Source organism: Phyllostomus hastatus, unplaced genomic scaffold, assembly GCF_019186645.2.
Source record: "Phyllostomus hastatus isolate PE091 unplaced genomic scaffold, TTU_PhHast_1.1 phas_contig_86, whole genome shotgun sequence".
NCBI classification, from domain to species: domain Eukaryota; kingdom Metazoa; phylum Chordata; class Mammalia; order Chiroptera; family Phyllostomidae; genus Phyllostomus; species Phyllostomus hastatus.
The window spans coordinates 87,941,197-87,960,206 of NW_025333977.1; the positions used below are offsets into that span (position 1 = coordinate 87,941,197).

The 19,010-nt window shown below is 40.2% G+C and overlaps 1 pseudogene; it reads left to right on the forward strand.

Annotated features, from left to right (window-relative positions):
* Positions 1-176: 176 nt before the first annotated feature.
* Positions 177-18,436, forward strand: LOC123827443 (annotated as a pseudogene).
* Positions 18,437-19,010: the final 574 nt, after the last annotated feature.

Sequence of the window (19,010 nt, forward strand, 5' to 3'; positions counted from 1 at the left end):
CTAATTGTATCTCACTGTGCCTGGACTAAAATTTTAACTACAGTGAACCTCAAGATGTGTTGCCTACATAAGGGTTACTGTAAAAACTCAGGGCAAGATTCTGCTAGCCCAGTCCTCTGGGGATGAAACAAAAAAGGAACTAATTGTTTTGTTATTTTTTTCAACCAGACTCTGAAATGCCCCAGGTGCAGTATGATAGGATTGATAATGAGGACGTGGCCACATGCATCTCCAAGGGCTGGTACCTCATGCCCAATGTGACACGGTTGGACCAGGCAGAGAGGAACCTCAGCAACCACAGTACCATGGAGGTCCTGGAGGAGCAGGTGAATGGCTTCTACAAGGTGTTCTCCATCCTTAAATATCCCATTAAGTTGAATAAGAAATATGTCTGCCGCATAACAGAGACAGATGTGAACAACCAGCCCTTCAGAATCATCCGCAAGTGCCCCAGTAAGTGAGTGAAGGCAGGGTATGTTTCACCGCAGAGAATTTATTAGTCATTAATATTTACTGAATGCCAAATGTATCAGGCACTTCTGGGTTCTTTGGAGATTTACAGAAACATCAGGAACATAAGCCTGTAACTCGGGGCAAGAGAAGGTGGTGAGGTGGAGTCTCTTTGGGTTTGAAAAGAAACCACACTTTAGGGACTGACAACTTTTACCCTGATTGATATGGCAGTTATTATCAATGAGGCTTCTGTTCCTCTGCCAAGGGCATCAACTTTGTGATGTGACAGGCTGAGTAGTTGTAGCTGCCATTTATGAGCCTCTCACCATATGCCTGGCACTTTATATATTTCACTTTAAGTTCTTGCCTCAGCCCTGAAAAGTAATTGTTATTGTTGTCCCCTTCCTATCTGAGTAATCCAAGAAGTTAAATAATTTGACCAAGGACATACCTAATAAGCACAAGAGTTAAAATTCAAACCTATTATTTCTGAATCCAAACTTCATGTGCCTTATTTTTTTATACTGAGCATTTAAATACTTAAGACCACAGACTGCATGAATAGATCTAAGTCTGGAGAAGGGGAGCCCGTGTGTGATAAGCAATGAGACTAGAAATGAAGTCACTGCCCATTCATGAACCCTAGACAGCCCTAATGTTTTATCTAACTACATTCTGCGGAAGCCTGCAGTTCCTCGACAGGGTCCTTCAGAGAAAATTTGATGGGTAAGTTTGTGTGAGTCAGTTCTGTTACTTCCAAACTATTTTCTCACTCCTCAAGGAAGGATTCAAAGACTTGAAAAAGCATATAAGAAAAGGAACATGTATTTATTGAACATATATGGTATTGTAGGGTGGACCTAGGTACCTTCACATACCCCATTTAACCCTGCAGTGACTTCTGAGGTAGATACTATTACCCTAGTTAGCAGAGAAGGAAACAGGGAGAAACCATAAATTACACAGAGGCTACACAGCTGAAAGTACTAGATTGCAGGATTTGAACCCAAGTCTAAATTAACAAAGGCCTGTGTACTTCCCACTATACCATAGTGACTCAGGGGCAATAAGTTACTTGTGTTATAGCATCCACAGCCTCAGGCAGTCATTGATGTATGCTGACCTTGGTGGTCCTATTGTTTCTCTTTCAAGGAGGAAGGCATGGTGATACTTCTTACGTTCCTGACTTATATTCTTACCAAGACCTCCTTGGAGGGTTAGATCTGGCAGGGACTTTAGGCATTATCTTCTACTAACCACAGCATGTGGGAGTGAGGAAACAGAAGTCAGGAGAGGTGAGGTAGTTGTCCAAGGCAGTACAACCTCTGTACGAGAAGTGGTAAGGGAGTCTGACTTCATGCAAACATTGATTGTCCCCTTTCAGGTTTGGTCAATATGGGCATAGGACATGGCAGTAATCAACACATGCACTTTGGTAATACTGGATCTCCCAGTAACTAGCTGTGAATATTATACAAATGTGAAAATTATTTACTAAAATTTTTAAACAAGAATAGTAAAACAATCCTGAAAAAGTATAAAGAATATAATTTTTGTGAGCCTTTCTCCCTGTCATTAAAAAAGCAAGATATAAGCTTGTATGTGTAGTATGAACCCAGGTTCTTTAACTGTAAGCATATTTTAAAAAAGAGGATATATAATAATAATGATAACTATTTTTATTAATGACGATTACTAGTTATTTCTGCATGGTGTGATTAAGGCAATTTTTCCTTTCTTTTTTTACTTGTCTGTCTTATGCAACATTCTGTAATGAATATGCATTATTTTTATAGTCCAAAAGAGCTATATTTATAAAACTTTAAAAAAATACCTGTATGATATATAATTCACATGCCATAAAATTTATTCATTTGAAGTATGCAATTAATTGTTATAGTATATTCACAGAGTTGTGTAACAATTATCACTATCTAATTTTAGAACATATTACCCTAAAAAGGAATTCCATGTCTATTAGCTCTCATTCTCCATTCCTCTCACTGTTTCTCCAGTCCTAGGCAAACACTAATCTACTTTCTGGACAATATATTATAGATTTGCCTATTTGGACCTTTTAATTTTTTATTTATTTATTTTTATTATATTAATGTTCAAATGCAGTTGTTTCCATTTTCCCACCACCACTTTCCCCTGCCCCACCCACCTCCATCCCCCACCCTCAATCTTACCCCGCTTTGGTTTTGTCTGTGGGTCCTTCATACATGTTCATTGATGACCCTTTCATATAAGTGGAATCATACAATATGTAACAATATGTAGTAACTGGCTCCTTTCACTCAGAATTATAATATTTTCAAAGTTTATGTTGTAGCATGTATCAACACTTCATTTATTTTTATTGCTGAATAACATTCCACTGTATAGATATGCCACTTTCTCCATTCATCAGTTGATGAAAATGGGGGGTGTTTCCACTTTTTGGCAATGATGAATGATGCTGCTATGAATATTGGTGTGTAAGTTTTTGTGTGGACATGTTTTCAGTTTTCCTGGATACATACTTAGGAAGAGAATTGCTGGGTCATGTGGTAATTCCATTTTTTCCAACTAACAGACTGTTAGTTTGAGGAACTAACAGACTGTTTTCCAATGTGGTTGTGTCATTTTACATTCCCACCAAGAGTGTATGTGAGTTCATTCTCAACATCCTTGTCAGCACTCATTATTCTTTGTCTTTTTTTATTTTAGTCATTCTATTGGGTGTGGTTTTGATTTGATGGCTAATGATGTTGAATATGTTTCCATGTGCTTATTGGTGATTTGTATATCTTCTTTGGAGAAATATTCATTTAAATCATTTTCCCATTTTAAAAAATGGGCTACTTATCTTTTTATTATTGAGTGGTAAGACTTCTTTATATTTTTTGGATACCAGTCCCTTATCTAATATATGATCTGCAAATACTTTATCCCCTACTGTGTATTTTCTTTTCAGTTCTTGATGATGTCCTTTGAAGCAGAAGGGAATTTGATTTCCTTAATCAAAGGTCACAAAGATTTACTGTTATGTTTTCTTTTAAGAGTTTTAGGATTTTAGCTTGTACATGCCAGCCTATGATCCATTTTTAGTTAATTTTTGTGTATGATATAGGATAGAGGTACAATGTCATTCTTTTGTGTATAGAATTCAGTGTTCTCAAGACCATTTACTGAAAAGACTAATCTTTCCCAATTGAATTCTCTAGACATCCTTGTCAAAAAAACAACTAACCATAAATGTAGGGTTTATTTCTGGACTCTGAATTACATTCCATTGAATTATCTATCCTTATGCCACTACCACACTGTCTTGATTTCTCTAGCTTTTTAGTAAGTTCTGATACAGGGAAGTGTGAATCCTCCAATTTTATTCTTCTTTTTCAGGATTGTTTTGGCTATTCTTATTTCAATATTTCCATATGAACTTTAGGATCAGCTTATCAATTTCTGCAAAAAACGGCACCTGGGATTTTGAAACAGAATGTGTTGAATTTATAGATCAGTTTTGGGAGTGCTACCATCTTAATGCTGTTGTCTTCCAATCTATGAACATGGATGTCTTTCCATTTACTTTGGTCTTCTTTAATTTCTTTCAATGGTGTTTTATAGATTTCACTGTATATGTCATAATTTTTTTGTTAAATTTATTCTTAAGTATTTTATTTTTTTCACTTTTTGTAGATACAATTGCTTTCTTAATTTTAGAAATATTTTTGCTAATATAAAGAAATACAATTGATTTTTGTACATTGATTTTGTATCTTGCAACTTTGTTGGATTTATTAGTTGTGGGGTTTTTTTTGTGAGGATTCCTTAGTATTTTCCATATACAAGATTATGTTATCTATGAATAGAGACAGTTTTATTTCTTTCCAGTTTTGATTACTTATATTTCATTTTCTTGATTAACTTTCCTGACTAGAATCTCCAGTACAATGCTGAATAGAAGAAGTGAGAGTAAATGTTCTTGTTTTGTTTCTGATCTTAAGGACAAAGCATTCAGTCTTTCACTGTTAAGTGTGATGTTAGCTATGAGTTTATTGTAGATGGATTTTATCAGGATGAGAATGTTGTCTTCTATTGCTAGCTTGTTGAGTGTTTTTTTATAATATATTTTATTGATTATGCTACTACAGTTGTCCCATTTCCCTCTTCTCTCCCCTCCACCCTGTACCCCCGCTCCCACCCACATTCCCCCCCCCCTTTAGTTCATGTCCATGTGTCATACTTATGAGTTCTTTAGCTTCTACATTTCCCGTACTATTCTTGCCCTCCCCTATCTATTTTCAACCTACATTCTATGCTACTATTCTCTATACCTTTTCCCCCTCTCTCCTCCTCCCACCCCCCTGCTGCTAACCCTCCATGTGCCCTCCATTTCTGTGGTTCTGTTCCTATTCTAGTTGTTTGCTTAGTTTCTTTTGGTTTTGCTTTAGGTGTGGTTGTTAATATTTGTGAGTTTGCTGTCCTTTTGCTATACATGTTTTTTCTTTATCTTCTTTTCTTAGATAAGTCCCTTTAGCATTTCATAAAATAAGGGCTTGGTGATGATGAACTCCTTTCACTTGACCTTATCTGAGAAAGCACTTTATCTGCCCTTCCATTCTAAATGAGAGCTTTGCTGGATAGAGCAATCTGGGATGTAGGTCCTTGTCTTTCATGATTTGGAATATTTCTTTCCAGCCCCTTCTTGCCTGTAAGGTCTCTTTGGAGAAATCAGCTGAGAGTCTGATGGGAACTCCTTTGTAGGTGACTGTCCTCTTATCTCTTGCTGCTTCTAGGATTCTCTCCTTCGTTTTTACCTTGGCTGATGTAATTATGATGTGCCTTGGTATGTTTCTTCTTGGGTCCAACTTCTTTGGGGCTCTCTGAGCTTCTTGGATTTCTTGGAAGACTGTTCCCTTTGCCAGATTGGGGAAGTTCTCTTTTATTATTTGTTCAAATACGTGCTCAGTTTGTTGCTTTTCCCCTTCCCATTCTGGTACCCCTATAATTCGGATGTTGGAATGTTTAAAGGTGTCCTGGATGCTCTTAAGCTTTTCCTCGATTTTTTGAATTCTTATTTTATCATGCTTTCCTGCTTGGTTGATTCTATCTTCCTTCTGGTCCACTGTATTGTTTTGAGACTCAGATTCCTTCCTTTCACTATTGGCTCTCCTCCGCGTATCTTCCTGCATCTCTTTTATGGTAACCTGCATCCTTTCATCTAAATTGTGCCCCAAATCAACCAATTCCATGAGCTTTCTGATCACCAGTGTTTTGAACTGTGCATCTGATAGATTGGCTATTTCTTGGTCACTCAAAAGGATGAGTCCTGGGGGACTGATCTGCTCTGTTGGAAACATGTCTGTCCCTGTCTCTCTTTTTTTTCTGGTCTGGTCGCTCTTGTTACAGTAGGGGGCGGAGCCTTAGGTGTTCACCGGGGCTGGGCACCCCAGTCTCTAGATTGTGACATTATATGTGGGGGCAGGGGTGGGGGCAGGGACGGGAGGGAACAATGGCGGCAGTTCCATTCTCCTGGGCCCAGACCCTTCTTTGGGATCCTGGGCCGCGAGCTCTGCCCTGGTCCACAATCGCTGCCCCACTGGGTCCGCCTGCCGCAGCTTGCGTACTCAGGGATCACCGCTGCGTTCTTGTGCCCCGGATGGCTGTCACGCTGATTTCACGCCAAACTTTCCCCGACCTCTGCACGCAGCTGACCCGCGCCAGCCCTGCGCCCACCCGGCTCGTCGTCTCCTACCAGTCCGGATCTACTTCAACTTCTTGGCTGTCCGACTTCCATTCAGATAAATCCTCTATCGGTTCTGGGTGTTATTCTATCTGTAAATTATTGTTGTTCTAATCTTGGTTGTGCAAGGAGGTACGGTGCATCCACCTATTCCTCCATCTTGCCGGAAGTCTCTCCGCTTGTTGAGTGTTTTTATCAAGAAAAAATTTAAGATTTTTGCTAAATGCTTTTTCCGAATCTATTGAGAAAATCATGCAGTCTTTGTCCTTTATTAATATGGTACATCACACTCATTGATTTTTGTATATTGAGCTCACCTCATGTATTCCTGGAATATATCACACTTGGTCATGGTATATAATCTTTTTTCTATGTTGCTGGATTCTGTTTGCAGGTATTTTGTTGAGGATTTTTGTCTCTATATTCATAAGAGATATTGGCCTGTAGCTTTCTCCTTTTGTGATATCTTTATCTGGTTTTGGTATTACGATATTATTGATCTCATGGAATAAGTTGAAATGTGTTCTCTTATCTTGTGGTTTTTTCTGAAGAGTATGTGAAGGATTTGTGTTAATCTTTAACTTTTGGTTTTATTTATTTTATCTGTTCTTTTCCTATTCTCTATTTCATTTACTTCAACTCTAGTCTTTATTATTTCCTTCTTTATGCTTGCTTTGGGTTTAGTTTAATTTTCTTTTTCTAGAAAGTTGAGGTACAAGGTTTGGTTATTGATTTGAGATCTTCTTTCTAATATAGGTATTTACAGTAGTAAATTTTCTTCTCAGTGCTGATTTAGCTGCATCCCATAAGTTTTGGTATGTTATGTTTTCATTTTCATTCATCTCAAAGTATTTTCTAATTTCCCTCAGGATAACTTATTTGACCCATTATTTAGAGTTGTGTTGTTTAATTTTCACATACTTTCTATTTCCTAAATTTTATTCTGTCATTGAGTCCTAATTTCATTCCATTATAATAACCTTTGAAAGTGTAAAGTGTGAGCACTGGGGAGAGTAGTGGTTTTCCAAGCAGAAACCCCAGACCAGCAACATTGGCACCAACAGAGAGCTTGCTGGAAATGCAGATTTTCAGGCCCCACCCAAGACTTACTGAAGCAAAAATTCTGAGGGTAGACCTAACAATTTGTGTTTTAATAAGGCCTCCAGATGATTTTTACTCACTCTCAAATTCAAGAACCACTGATGTAGAATGTTGGTCCTCAGGGGTGGTGAAGACCCAGGGAAACTCTGGCCTATCCCTCCCTATGAGGATGGGGTGCTATCTCCTCAAAGTCTTGAGCAGCAGGTGAGGAAAGCAGAGCTCCTGACTCCTGCCTCATTCCAGTAAAACAGGACTAACTAGATGGACTCAGAGATTTAAATGTCCTCTTTTGATTTGTCCTTTTCTTTAAGGGAAAGAAGAATGGGGTTACTTATTCTGTAGACTATTAAGCTTCTCCCATATATTCAAGAGTGGGTGGATGTCTTTGACCATTACAGCGGGCCACAGACTCTCTTCTGAGACACTAGGGTAAGTTATCAATGAGATAACTTCAAGGAAATCCCTGCTTTATGTCTCACTAAATTTCAGTATCTAAAATAGATCCTGGAAATGCATAAAGGGCCCATATATTTTAGTTTTCTTCACCTCCTTTCATGGACTTATTTGTATAAGGTCCTTTGAGATCTGACATATACCTATTTTTCTAGCCTCTTATCCCTTTGTTTTTCAGCACAAGGCTATTGCTTGTTGGTCTTAGCTTACTAACTCTTTGTGGTTTCTAGATTTTGTTCATTTGTTCATTTCTGGAGACTCTTCCTATGCTTAGGATGCATTTCTTTTCTTGGAGTGCCTATTGGGCTTCTGTGCATCCTTCGAGATTTGGCTCAGACTTGACACCCTTCTTAATTTTCTGTCATTTCCATTTGTTCAATATTCATGCATTCATGAAATATTTGTTGGGCTACAACTCTGCACCAGATTCTCTTTTAGGCATTGGGGATGCAACAATCAATAAAATAAACCCTACCCTTATGGAGCTTACATGCTAGTAGTAGACAGAAATAAACAGTAAATAAACAGATCAATAAAATATGTAGTATGTCACTGAATTGAATCCATTTATATGAAATACAAAACAGGCAAAATGAATCTATGCTGCTAGAAGTCAGGATAATGGTTGCCCTTGGAGCAGGAAGGGAATGGATAGTGGCTACAAGAAAGCATGAGGAGATTCCAGAAGTGTTGGTAACATTCTGTTTTTTGATCTGGGTGCTGGTTCCATGGCTGTGTTCAGATGGTGAAAATTAATTGAGCTGGACACTTACATGCACTTTTCTGTGGGTATATTTTATTTCATTTTAAAGTAAAACATTTATATAGTATATCAGATGGTGAAGTCATATAAAGAAAAATAATGCAGGAAAGTCATATTGGAAAGAAGAGAGAAAGTCTTACTGAGTGGTTAAATTTTAATGAAGATTTGTAGGAAGTGAGGAAGCCAGGCTTTGGGGTGGGCAAAAGCTGGTGGATTTGAAGAACAGCAAGAAGGCCAGTGGTTGGAATAGAGAGAATGTATGGGAGAATGTAAGAGATAATATCAGAAAGATAATAGGAGGCTGGATTGCATTGTGCTTATAGGGGTTGGCTTTTGTTCATACTATGCGAAGAGATGGAAAGCTAGTAGAGGGTTTTGAACAGAGGAGTAAAATGATCTGACTTATATTTTTAAAAAGTATTTTTCTGGCTACTTTGAGAAAAGACCCAAGAGAGGCCAAGCATGGGAACAGGGTGACCAGTTGGGAGATTGTTACAACAATCCAGGTAAGAGGAGATGATGACTTGGTCCAAGGTGGTAGTAGTGCAAGTGGTGAGTAGAGATTGGGTTATGTATATATTTTTGAAGGTATAGCAAATAGGATTTTCTGACAGATTAGATGATGATGTGAAGGAAAGAGGGTCAATGATGACTAAGGGTTTTGCCCTGAGCAACTGGAGGAATGGAGTCACCATTTATTGTAATTAGGAAGTCCTGGAGTTTGGTTTGGGATTTGTTAAGTTAGAGATGCCCATTTTAGGTACCTGAGGGGCAATGTAGAGTAGATGGTTGGCTATGAAATTGGAGTTTAGGAGATAGGTGCAGGCTTGAAACATAAATATAGGAATTGTCAACCTGTAGGTGGTGTTTTGAATTATGAGACTAGATGACTCACCAAGCAAGTAGTCATAGATGGAGAAGAGCAGAGGTTTAGGCACTGAGTCCTACAGCCCTCAACATTTGTAGGTCAGGGAGACAAAGTGAAACTGGGAAAGGAGAATGAGAAGGAGTGGATAGTGAAATGGAAAGAAAACTAGAAAAGTGTCCTGACCTGGAAGCCAAATGAAGAAAATGTTTCAGGGAGGAAGTTGTGTGGTGACCTGTGTCAAAAACTGCTGATGGTTCAAGTAAGGTAACAGAATAGGTCACGTGAGGGGAAGAACATGAACTACTTTTGGAGTCTGAGAGTAGATCACTGGACAGTTAACACAGAGGACAGTTTGTTTCAAAGGGGAAGAGTAGAGAAATGTGTATTAGCTTAGAAAATTAGAGGGTCTTGGTTTCATTTTTTCCTTTTATTTAATAGGAAGAAATAATAGTGTTTGTATGTTGATAATGAACAAATGGAGAGCATAAAATTGATGATGTAGGAGGAGAGAGGAACATTACTGAGTAATGTCTTTCAGAAAGCAGAGGGGATGGGGTCTAATGCACAGGCAGAAGGGTTTTCCTTGGGTAAGATTATGTAAAAGGGGGGACTTCCGGCAAGATGGAGGTATAGGTGGACACACCATACCTCCACACACAACCAAGATTAGAACAACAACAATTTAGAGCTAGAATAACACCCAGAACTGATAGAGAATTTATCTGAATGGAAGTCAGACAGCCAAGAAGTTAAAGTGGACCCGTTCATCCAGACTGGTAGGAGGGGCGGAGAGGAGCAGCCAGGCACGGGTTGCAGCACAGGTAGAGGCGTAGAGAGCAGAGAGCAGTGGGCACATAAGGCAACTGGGAGCGCGTAAGGCATCTGGGGCACGCAGGATTGCAGCGGGTGGACCCTGAGTATGCAAGCGGCAGCTGGTGGACCCAGTGAGGTGGTGATTGTGGACCGGGACAGTGTGGACCGGGACAGAGTGCGCAGCCCAGGATCCCAGGGAAGGGAATGAGGTCCCAGGAGAGCAGAGCTTCTGCCATTGTTCCCCCGCCCCCACCCCCACATACAATGTCACAATATAGCGACTGGGGTGCCCAGCGCCGGTGAACACCTAAGGCTCTGCCCCTCACTATAACAGGAGCAACCAGACCAAACAAAAAAAGAGAGAGAGAGAGAGAGATACATGTCTCAAACAGAAAAACAGATCAGTGCCCCAGGGCTCATCCTTTTGAGCAACCAAGAGATAGCCAATCTATCAGATGCACAGTTCAAAACACTGGTGATCACGAAGCTCACAGAATTGGTTGATTTTGGGCACAAATTATATAAAAAAATGCAGGTTACCATAAAAGAGATGAAGGAAGATGCATGGAGAACCAATAGTTATGGGAAGGAAACTGGGACTCAAAACAATAGAGTGGACCAGAAGGAAGAAAAAACCAACCAAACAGGAAAGAACAGAGAAATAAGAATTCAAAAAAATGAGGAGAAGCTTAGGAATCTCCAGGACATCTTTAAATGTTCCAACATCTGAATTATAGGGATACCAGAAGGGGAAGAAGAAAAGCAACAGATTGAACACATATTTGCACAAATAATAAAGGAGAACTTCCCCAATCTGGCAAAGGAAATAGACTTCCAGGAAGTTCAGGAAGCTCAGAGAGTCCCAAAGAAGTTGGACCCAAGTAGAAACACACCAAGGCACATCATAATTACATTAGCTAAGGTAAAAATGAAGGAGAGAATCCTAGAAGCAGCAAGAGATAAGGGGACAGTCACCTACAAAGGAGTTCCCCTCAGACTGTCAGCTGATTTCTCAAAAGAGGCCTTACAGGCAAGAAGGGGCTGGAGAGAAGTATTCCAAGTCATGAAAGACAAGGACCTATATCCCAGATTACTCTATCCAGCAAAGCTTTCATTTAGAATGGAAGGGCAGATAAAGTGCTTCTCAGATAAGGTCAAGTGAAAGGAGTTCATCATCACCAAGCCCTTATTTTATGAAATGCTAAAGGGACTTATCTAAGAAAAGAAGATTTTAAAAAAACATATATAGTAAAAGGACAGCAAACTCACAATTATTAACAACCACACCTAAAGCAAAACCAAAAGAAACTAAGCAAACAACTAGAACAGGAACAGAACCACAGAAATGGAAATCACATGGAGGGTTAGCAACAGGGGAGTGGGAGGAGGAGAGAGGAGGGAAAGGTATGGAGAATATGTAGCATAGATGGTAGGTTGAAAATAGATAGGGGGAGGGTAAGAATAGTATGGGGAAACGTAGAAGCTAAAGAACTTATAAGTATGACACATGGACATGACTAAAGGGGGGGATATGGGTGGGAGAGGGTGTACAGGGTGGAGGGGAGTGAAGGGGGGAAATGGGACAACTGTAATAGCATAATCAATAAAATATTTTTTAAAAGATTATGTAAAAGGGGGTTTACATAGAGTATGTAGGCACAGATGCAGAAAGGTGAGTAGTGTGGTAGGGGGCACTTGTGGAAGTTCTTTTCTGCTTGCTTCTAATTTTTTAGTGAGATAAGAGGCAAGTTTTTAGTTGAGTGTGAGGCTGGGATGGTGGTATGGAAGATTTGAGGAAAAAGAATGAAATAGTCACTTATGAGAGTAGGCAAGAAGAAAGAAACATAACAGGCTTCCTGGGCAGTACTAAAGGAATTTTTGAGGTCTGTGGTCATGAATTTAAAGTGAGGACACTCGGCATGATTGTGTGTTTTTCTCCAGCCACATGCAGCTGCTTCTGTGTGGACAGAGAATGGAGGGCTTTGCCATGCAAGTATGACAAAGGAAGACAGGTGCATGCTAGAAAGTGGTGAAAATAATCAGTGATGGGATCTAAGCTGGGTTAGGAAGGATGAAGGATGTGAAAGGAATGAAGGATAGTGAAAAAGTGGAAGGATCATTTGGTTTCAGGCCCTGTTGGCAGCCAGATAATTTTTGGAGTTAGGTACTAGAGATAGTGAGATGGAAGGATAGAAGACAGGGGCTGGAGAGTATCAGTGCATGAAATTGAGATAACGGACTGGTTGTATTTATTGCTAGTGACAAAATCTAAGTTCTAACCATGGGGAGGGTGGCTAAGGTAAGATGGGAAACAATGTCCTTGGAAGAAAGGCTCAAGGGAAGTGAATGGACCTATATGAGATAGTGACACCAAGAATTATGACAGAAGTAATACTGTATAGCTTGACAAGAGCCAGCAGCTAAAATCAAAGGGGACAATAGATGTGGCAGGGACAACAGATGACTAACATAGAAGAGTCGTGAATGGAAACATTTATTGACATGGAATTGTAATATAGTGGCTTATAGAGATGGGGGGAGGAAGAGAAGCTGTAATGAGAAGGAATTTATCTACCCCAAGTATATGAAGAATGCTGGAAAGAAAACCAGCATCACTTGAAAGGGCTGGAGAGGGAAGAAATGTCCTCAAAGGAAAGCCAGATTTCAGTCTGAGCAAGAAGGAGAGAGAAATACTGACGAAAGAAGTCGAGAGTAGAAGGTGTTTGCTGATGATTGATAGCAAATTCCAGAGGTAAAAGTGGGTTTCAGAAAGTTGGGAATGGACTGGAAATGGGATCAGAAAAGGGAGGGTACAGAGCCATTTGGGGCTTAGAGTCCATGGGATGAAGGATGCATTGGGGTTCTAGGGCTTCTTGCAGTGTTAAATATGAGTAGGGGAAAAGCTGTGATATTAGCTATGGTGGCCTCAAGGCAGACCCTGATGGCAAAGTTATAAATGTTGTGGGGGGAGTGAGGGTGTCATCAGGAGCACACAGAGTTCTGAAGTCCTCTCTTCACTCTTTGTGATGGAGGTGTGAAGGCCAGGGTGGAACAGACTTCTCTGGAGCACATGGAACTCTGGGACTCTGTTTTGACTCTTGTGGGTGATGACAGGGAAGCTGGAGAAAGAGAAGCAAGGCAGCCACACACAGGAGCTCAGTTTGTGCATATTACACTTCAAGGGTGCTTGACTTACATAGGCTCCAATGTGACTGGCACTTCTGGGGGAGAAACACACTCTCCACAGCACCTCGGACACATTATATTTGCAGAATTATTGCATTGCTGAAATTCATTTTTATTCATCGTGTCACAAGACTGAGAATCCCTCCCAAATAGGAACCATGTTGCCCTAGCTCTCTCTTTTAGCACTTGACTCTTGCAACAGGTGTCGTTAGCTCTTAATTCCTGAATTTTTTCATTGTGGCCTCAGAGATGCAAAATAACTTGGAAACTTGAAATGGAAATGCAGGACCTTTTTATTTCTTTCCTCAGGATACATCGGAAGCATCCTCCTCCCTTCTCCCTTAATGGATTCATGAGCTAACACGCAGACTCTGCAGTCTTGCCTTGGCCTGGGCTGAGTTCCTTCCAGAGTACACTGGAATGGGTGGCATTTGCTGGCTGAGGGTGTCGGCTTCACTCACCTGTGTCTCAGCCCCATAAACCCAGCAGACGCAGTAGCGCTGTTCCAAGACCCTAGGCCCATTTTGTTTCTGTTTCCCTTCTCTCCAGAATTTGATAGGAAATATCCCATTCATGTCTCTTTTCTTTTTTAGGTTCTGTAATTGTTCCCTACACACTGTTATTGTTGAATCAATGACTGAGTCAACCAGGACTGTGCTTTACAGACAAAGGAGAGATGCTGAGGCCAACGAGCTGCCTGAGAACCCCTGCTTTTCAGGGGAACAGAGGGCATTCATTTTTCACAGCTCTCCTTTCCTGTGTAACTTTCAGAAATACACTGCCACTGAAAGCAGGGTTTGTCTCTAATACAACACTCCAGCCTGCCATCTTATCTTTTCTTTTCTCTTTTTTCTTTTCCTTTCCTTTCTTTTTTCTTTCTTTTCTTTTTTCTTTTCTTTTCCCTTTCCTTTTCCTTTTCCCTCCCTCCCTCCCTCCCTCCCTCCCTCCCTCCCTCCCTCCCTCCCTCCCTTCCTTCCTTCCTTCCTTCCTTCCTTCCTTCCTTCTTTTCCTTTTGCAGGGAGAAAGTAACCTCCTCTATCTGACTACTTTTAAGAGATATGAATGACATCTGCCCAAGAACCAAACAGTCTTGCCTGGAGCTCCTGGTTTTCTCTTATGGATAATATGCTTTTTCCCCTCTAGGCACCTTTCTGCCATAAGCAGAAATAAAGTAAGGGGTTAGCAGGACCAGTGTGTTGAATGCTCCCCAATTTTGTCTGTCTTAGGTCTTATATGGAAGTCTTGTTTCTTTCTCTTTAATTCTGTTTTATTTGTATGATATACTTTCATTTGACCTATGCCTCTGACACATTAAGTTCTCTAAGGAAACTTTAAAAATCTTCACTGCAAAAATAAAATACAGTTAAAAGCCTTTCGAATTATCTATTTTGTGTATATTTTATTGATATGGTACTTCAGTGACAGACAACTTGTTGGAAATCTCAGGGCAGAGCAGATTTTCTCTAAGCCAGATTTTTTTGGGTTTCAGTAATAATGTTATATAGGCACTGTGCTGACACAAAGAACCTGAGAAAGAGACATCTGTAAAAATGATTGTGGAATTATATTTGTATAAAGCCTACTCTGGGCATTACTGGACAAAAGCTATGAACATTTTGGAAATATACAAAGATGGTTAGATTAACTCTTAAACTTTTCTGATTTACCCAGTTGATTTCAAGGTCTTTATTATTCCTAAACTCCACCTTGTAAATTTTTTCCTGTCGCTATGCCTTTCTATACAGATTTTCCCCCTTTGTTCCTTTTGGAAATGGGGACAGGACAATGCCTTTCTTGGTGGCTGGGCCTTGTAGGAATCAAGCTTAGGTTATGGGACACAGGAGAAAAGGCATGTAAGAGAAAAGATAGATAACTGCTCAGGAACCAGAGGTTTTTTTTTAAGGTTTTATTTATTTTCAGAGAGGGAAGGGAGGGAGATAGAGAGAGAGAGAAAAACATCAGTGTGCGGTTGCTGGGGGTCATGGCCTGCAACCCAGGCATGTACACTGACTGGGAATTGAACCTGTGACACTTTGGTTTGCAGCCCGCGCTCAATCCAGTGAGCTACGCCAGCCAGGGCAGGAACCAGAGATTTTTCAATTGGCTCAAAACCAAAGTTTTTTTGAACCACTGGAGTTGGGTGATAAAATCATTTCCATGGAAGTAAGACATATGTCTGCTTCTGAAACTTCCACATAGGACATCACAGGAAGAAGGCACACCAGGAGATTTGTACAATTGTACAGATTTGGCACTTGCATTCCTAAGGTAAGTTTTCAGCAGGCCAAACCTTTGAGGTGTGTGCTGGAGGTCCCTGGGGGCCCTAGGCTGGCTGTCGTTACTTCTGGATGTGTCATGTCCGGGAGACCACATTGGACTAGGGGTTGCATTTCAGGGAACTGCAGTGGCCTACCCTGAACTGCACTCACATATCTACTTAAAAGAAACCAAAGCAAGACCTGCATACAGTTATTAGAACTAAATGAAAGGACTTACAATGTACTTTTATGAGGTCAGCAGAACAAAGAACACTAACTGGGAATTAATGTTTCACATTGATGTGATCTTTGTTTTTCAATTTTATTTTTCAATTACAGTTGACATTCAATATTATTTTATATTAGTTTCAGCTGTATGGCATAGTGGTTAGATAGTTATATAATTTACAAAATGATCCCCCTGATAATTCTAGTACCCACCTGGCACCATACATTGTTATTACAGTATTATTGATTATATTCCCTATGCTGTACTTTACATCTCCTTGACTATTTTGTAACTACCAATTTGTACTTCCTAATCCCTTCACCTTTTGCACAGCTCCCCAACACCCCTCCCATCTGGCAACCCTCAGTTTGTTCCCTGAATCTATGAATCTGTTTCTATTTTGTTCATTTATTTTGCTCTTTAAATTCCATATCTAAGTGAAAGTATATGGTATTTGTTCTCTCTGTGACTTATTTCACTTACTATAATACTCTCTAGGTTCATCCATGTTCTTGCAAGAGGTAAGCTTTCATCCTTTTTATGACTGAGTGTATTCCATTGTGTAAATATGCCACATCTCCTTCATTCACTCATTTATTGGTGGGCACTTGGGTTGCTTCCATATGTTGGTTATTATGAATAATGCTGTAATGAACATGGGGTGGATGTGATAATCTTCAAAATGAAGGGAAACGTTGTGGCAAAGTAGAATGAGTATGAGAGGGACCCAGGTCTGAATTCTGACTCTGTTCCTTGCTAGTTGTGTGGCTTTAGATATGTTCCTTAAACTTCATGAACTCTATATTCCTTATATGTAAAATAAAATATCTTTTTACAGGGTTATAGAACTATTACAAACCGATAAGCAAAAGACCAACAACCAAGAGAAAAATGAGCAAAGGGAATAAAATAATAGGATAAGGACCAATAATTCATGGAAAGGAATTATTCCTTTGCTCAATCTCAAAGGAATAATAAAATTAATAAATTAATTTAAATAAATAAATAGATAAGCAAGCAATGAATTATCATTTTTCCTCTATCAGAGGCCCAGAAGTTTTAAGACACAGTGCTTGCAAAAATGTAGTAAGGAAGTAGACATGCTGAGTTTACTTAGTTTTGGTGTGAATGTAACTGGGTGCGACCTCTTTGAAGAACAATGGGCAATTATAAGTAAATTTATAAATGTACACTATCTAAGAAGAAGAACTTTTTCACTGTATTTTCTTTGATACAATTTGGAAATTTTTTGCTATGTGCATATATTACTTTTTCAATAAGAAATAAATGTGAAATAATTTGAAAAAAGTTAACTCCTATTGACAGGAAGACTCTCATTCCAGCAGCAAAATGATGCTTCCCATGTTTCATCATGGAACAACCCTCAGCACCAGTAGCCCAGGGTTTACTTTCTACACGTCCCACGTGCATCCAGATTGACTCCAGGGCTCTGGATGGATCTTAGATCCATCTATTCATTCACATTCTTTTTATTTCCCTCTCCATCCTTCCCCTTATTACAGAAATAATTCAGTAGGGACTTATGTAAACAACACAGATGCTCCAAAGCTAAAGCTAATTAATGTGATCTGTAGTAATTTGCACAGTTCTTAATATTACATTTTGATTATAGAAAACTTACCTTCTGGGGTGCTCAGTCTAGTCAACCACACCAGCCAGAGCTTTGTGGTTATTTTAAATGGTGTCCCAGAGAAGCAAAGCGGTATCTTATGGCCGGTATCCTAAACCCACGTCCTTATCTAAACGTCCCGATTCTTCGATTCTTCGCGTGAACAGGGCGGGCAAACAGGAAAATGCCTAGGCAGTAACTCAGAAAAACTAGATGTTGCTCCGGTGCCCAGGGACAAGAACTGCACAGCCATCTGGGAAGCCTTTCACGCGGGGCTGGAGAAGGACCCCTGTTCTGTTTCTCTCCGGCTACGACCTTTTCGTAAACCTCTCCAGGCACTCCATTCCCAGAGGCAAGTCCCTGTTCTGGGAAAACAACCAGTTCCTTGTTACCAGCTCTGTGGAGAACCCCCGTCGCTTTGCGCCTGTGAGCCACTTTTGCTCCTCAGGGTCGGAGATCTGCTGAGCTGGTGTCGCCAGGAAAACGCCTCCGGACTCCATTACCAATCCTGCCCTACATCAGAGGATTGCGAAAACAATGCTGCGGATTCTTTCTGGGACAGGGCTTCCATGCAGTACGCAAAAGATAGTTCTGGCGTGCTCCACGTCATGCTGAATGGATCGGAGCCCACAGGAGCCTATCCCATAAAAAGGTTTTTGATTTGTATTGTTTTGTTTTTCCAGATTTTGAAGTTCTCTATTTCCAGAAGGATAAAATCACACTCATTGAGATCTGGGTTATGCATGATATCGGGGGACCCAACCTGGAATCCTGTGGAGAAGACAGTGTGAAAGTCCCGGAGGAGAGATGGAAGGAAATGGGTTTTCGGTACAGCTGTATTAATGATCACCTGCCAGTGAAGCTCTTAAAGTGCCTGGACCACAGCACTCATCCTGACAGTGCGTTAAAGCGCTTTGAATTCTGAGTCACCCACTTCAAAGAGGCGTCTGTGTCTACCACAGGTATCTGCAAGACATTGCCAGCCACTGACTGAAGAGCCAGCACCCAACCCCATTTTGAGTCCCCTGTTTACCCAATAAAGAGTGAGCCCCTGGAACCCTAAACCCCCGCCCATCATGACCCCAGTCAAAGCAGAACCCTAGAAGTGTGTGTTCTCTACTCACAACCCACGACCTCGCTGTGTGGCCCCAGGTGTGCCACCTAATTTTCAGGTCCAGAAAGCAATAAACTTTTTTTTTCCAAAAAGAAAAGAAAACTTACCTTCTGAATTATACTTCTTTCAGACTATTTTAACTTATTTTTACTTTCTGTACACACACAGTGTAGTAGCAGGAAAAGTGCTTCCAGAGCATGGTTTGGGAGAGGCCATCCAATATTTAAAAGTGGCTGTGGACAAGGTACCCTTCAAATTGGGTTTGAGATTTCCTTCTGAGAATGAAGTGTGAACAGGGCGGGACAGCTGGAAAATGCCTAGGTGGCATTTGAAAATTTGAATAATCAAACCTTGATTAATGGGATTGGTAATCTTTAACAATAACATAGACAGAGAAGATCTTTTAGCATT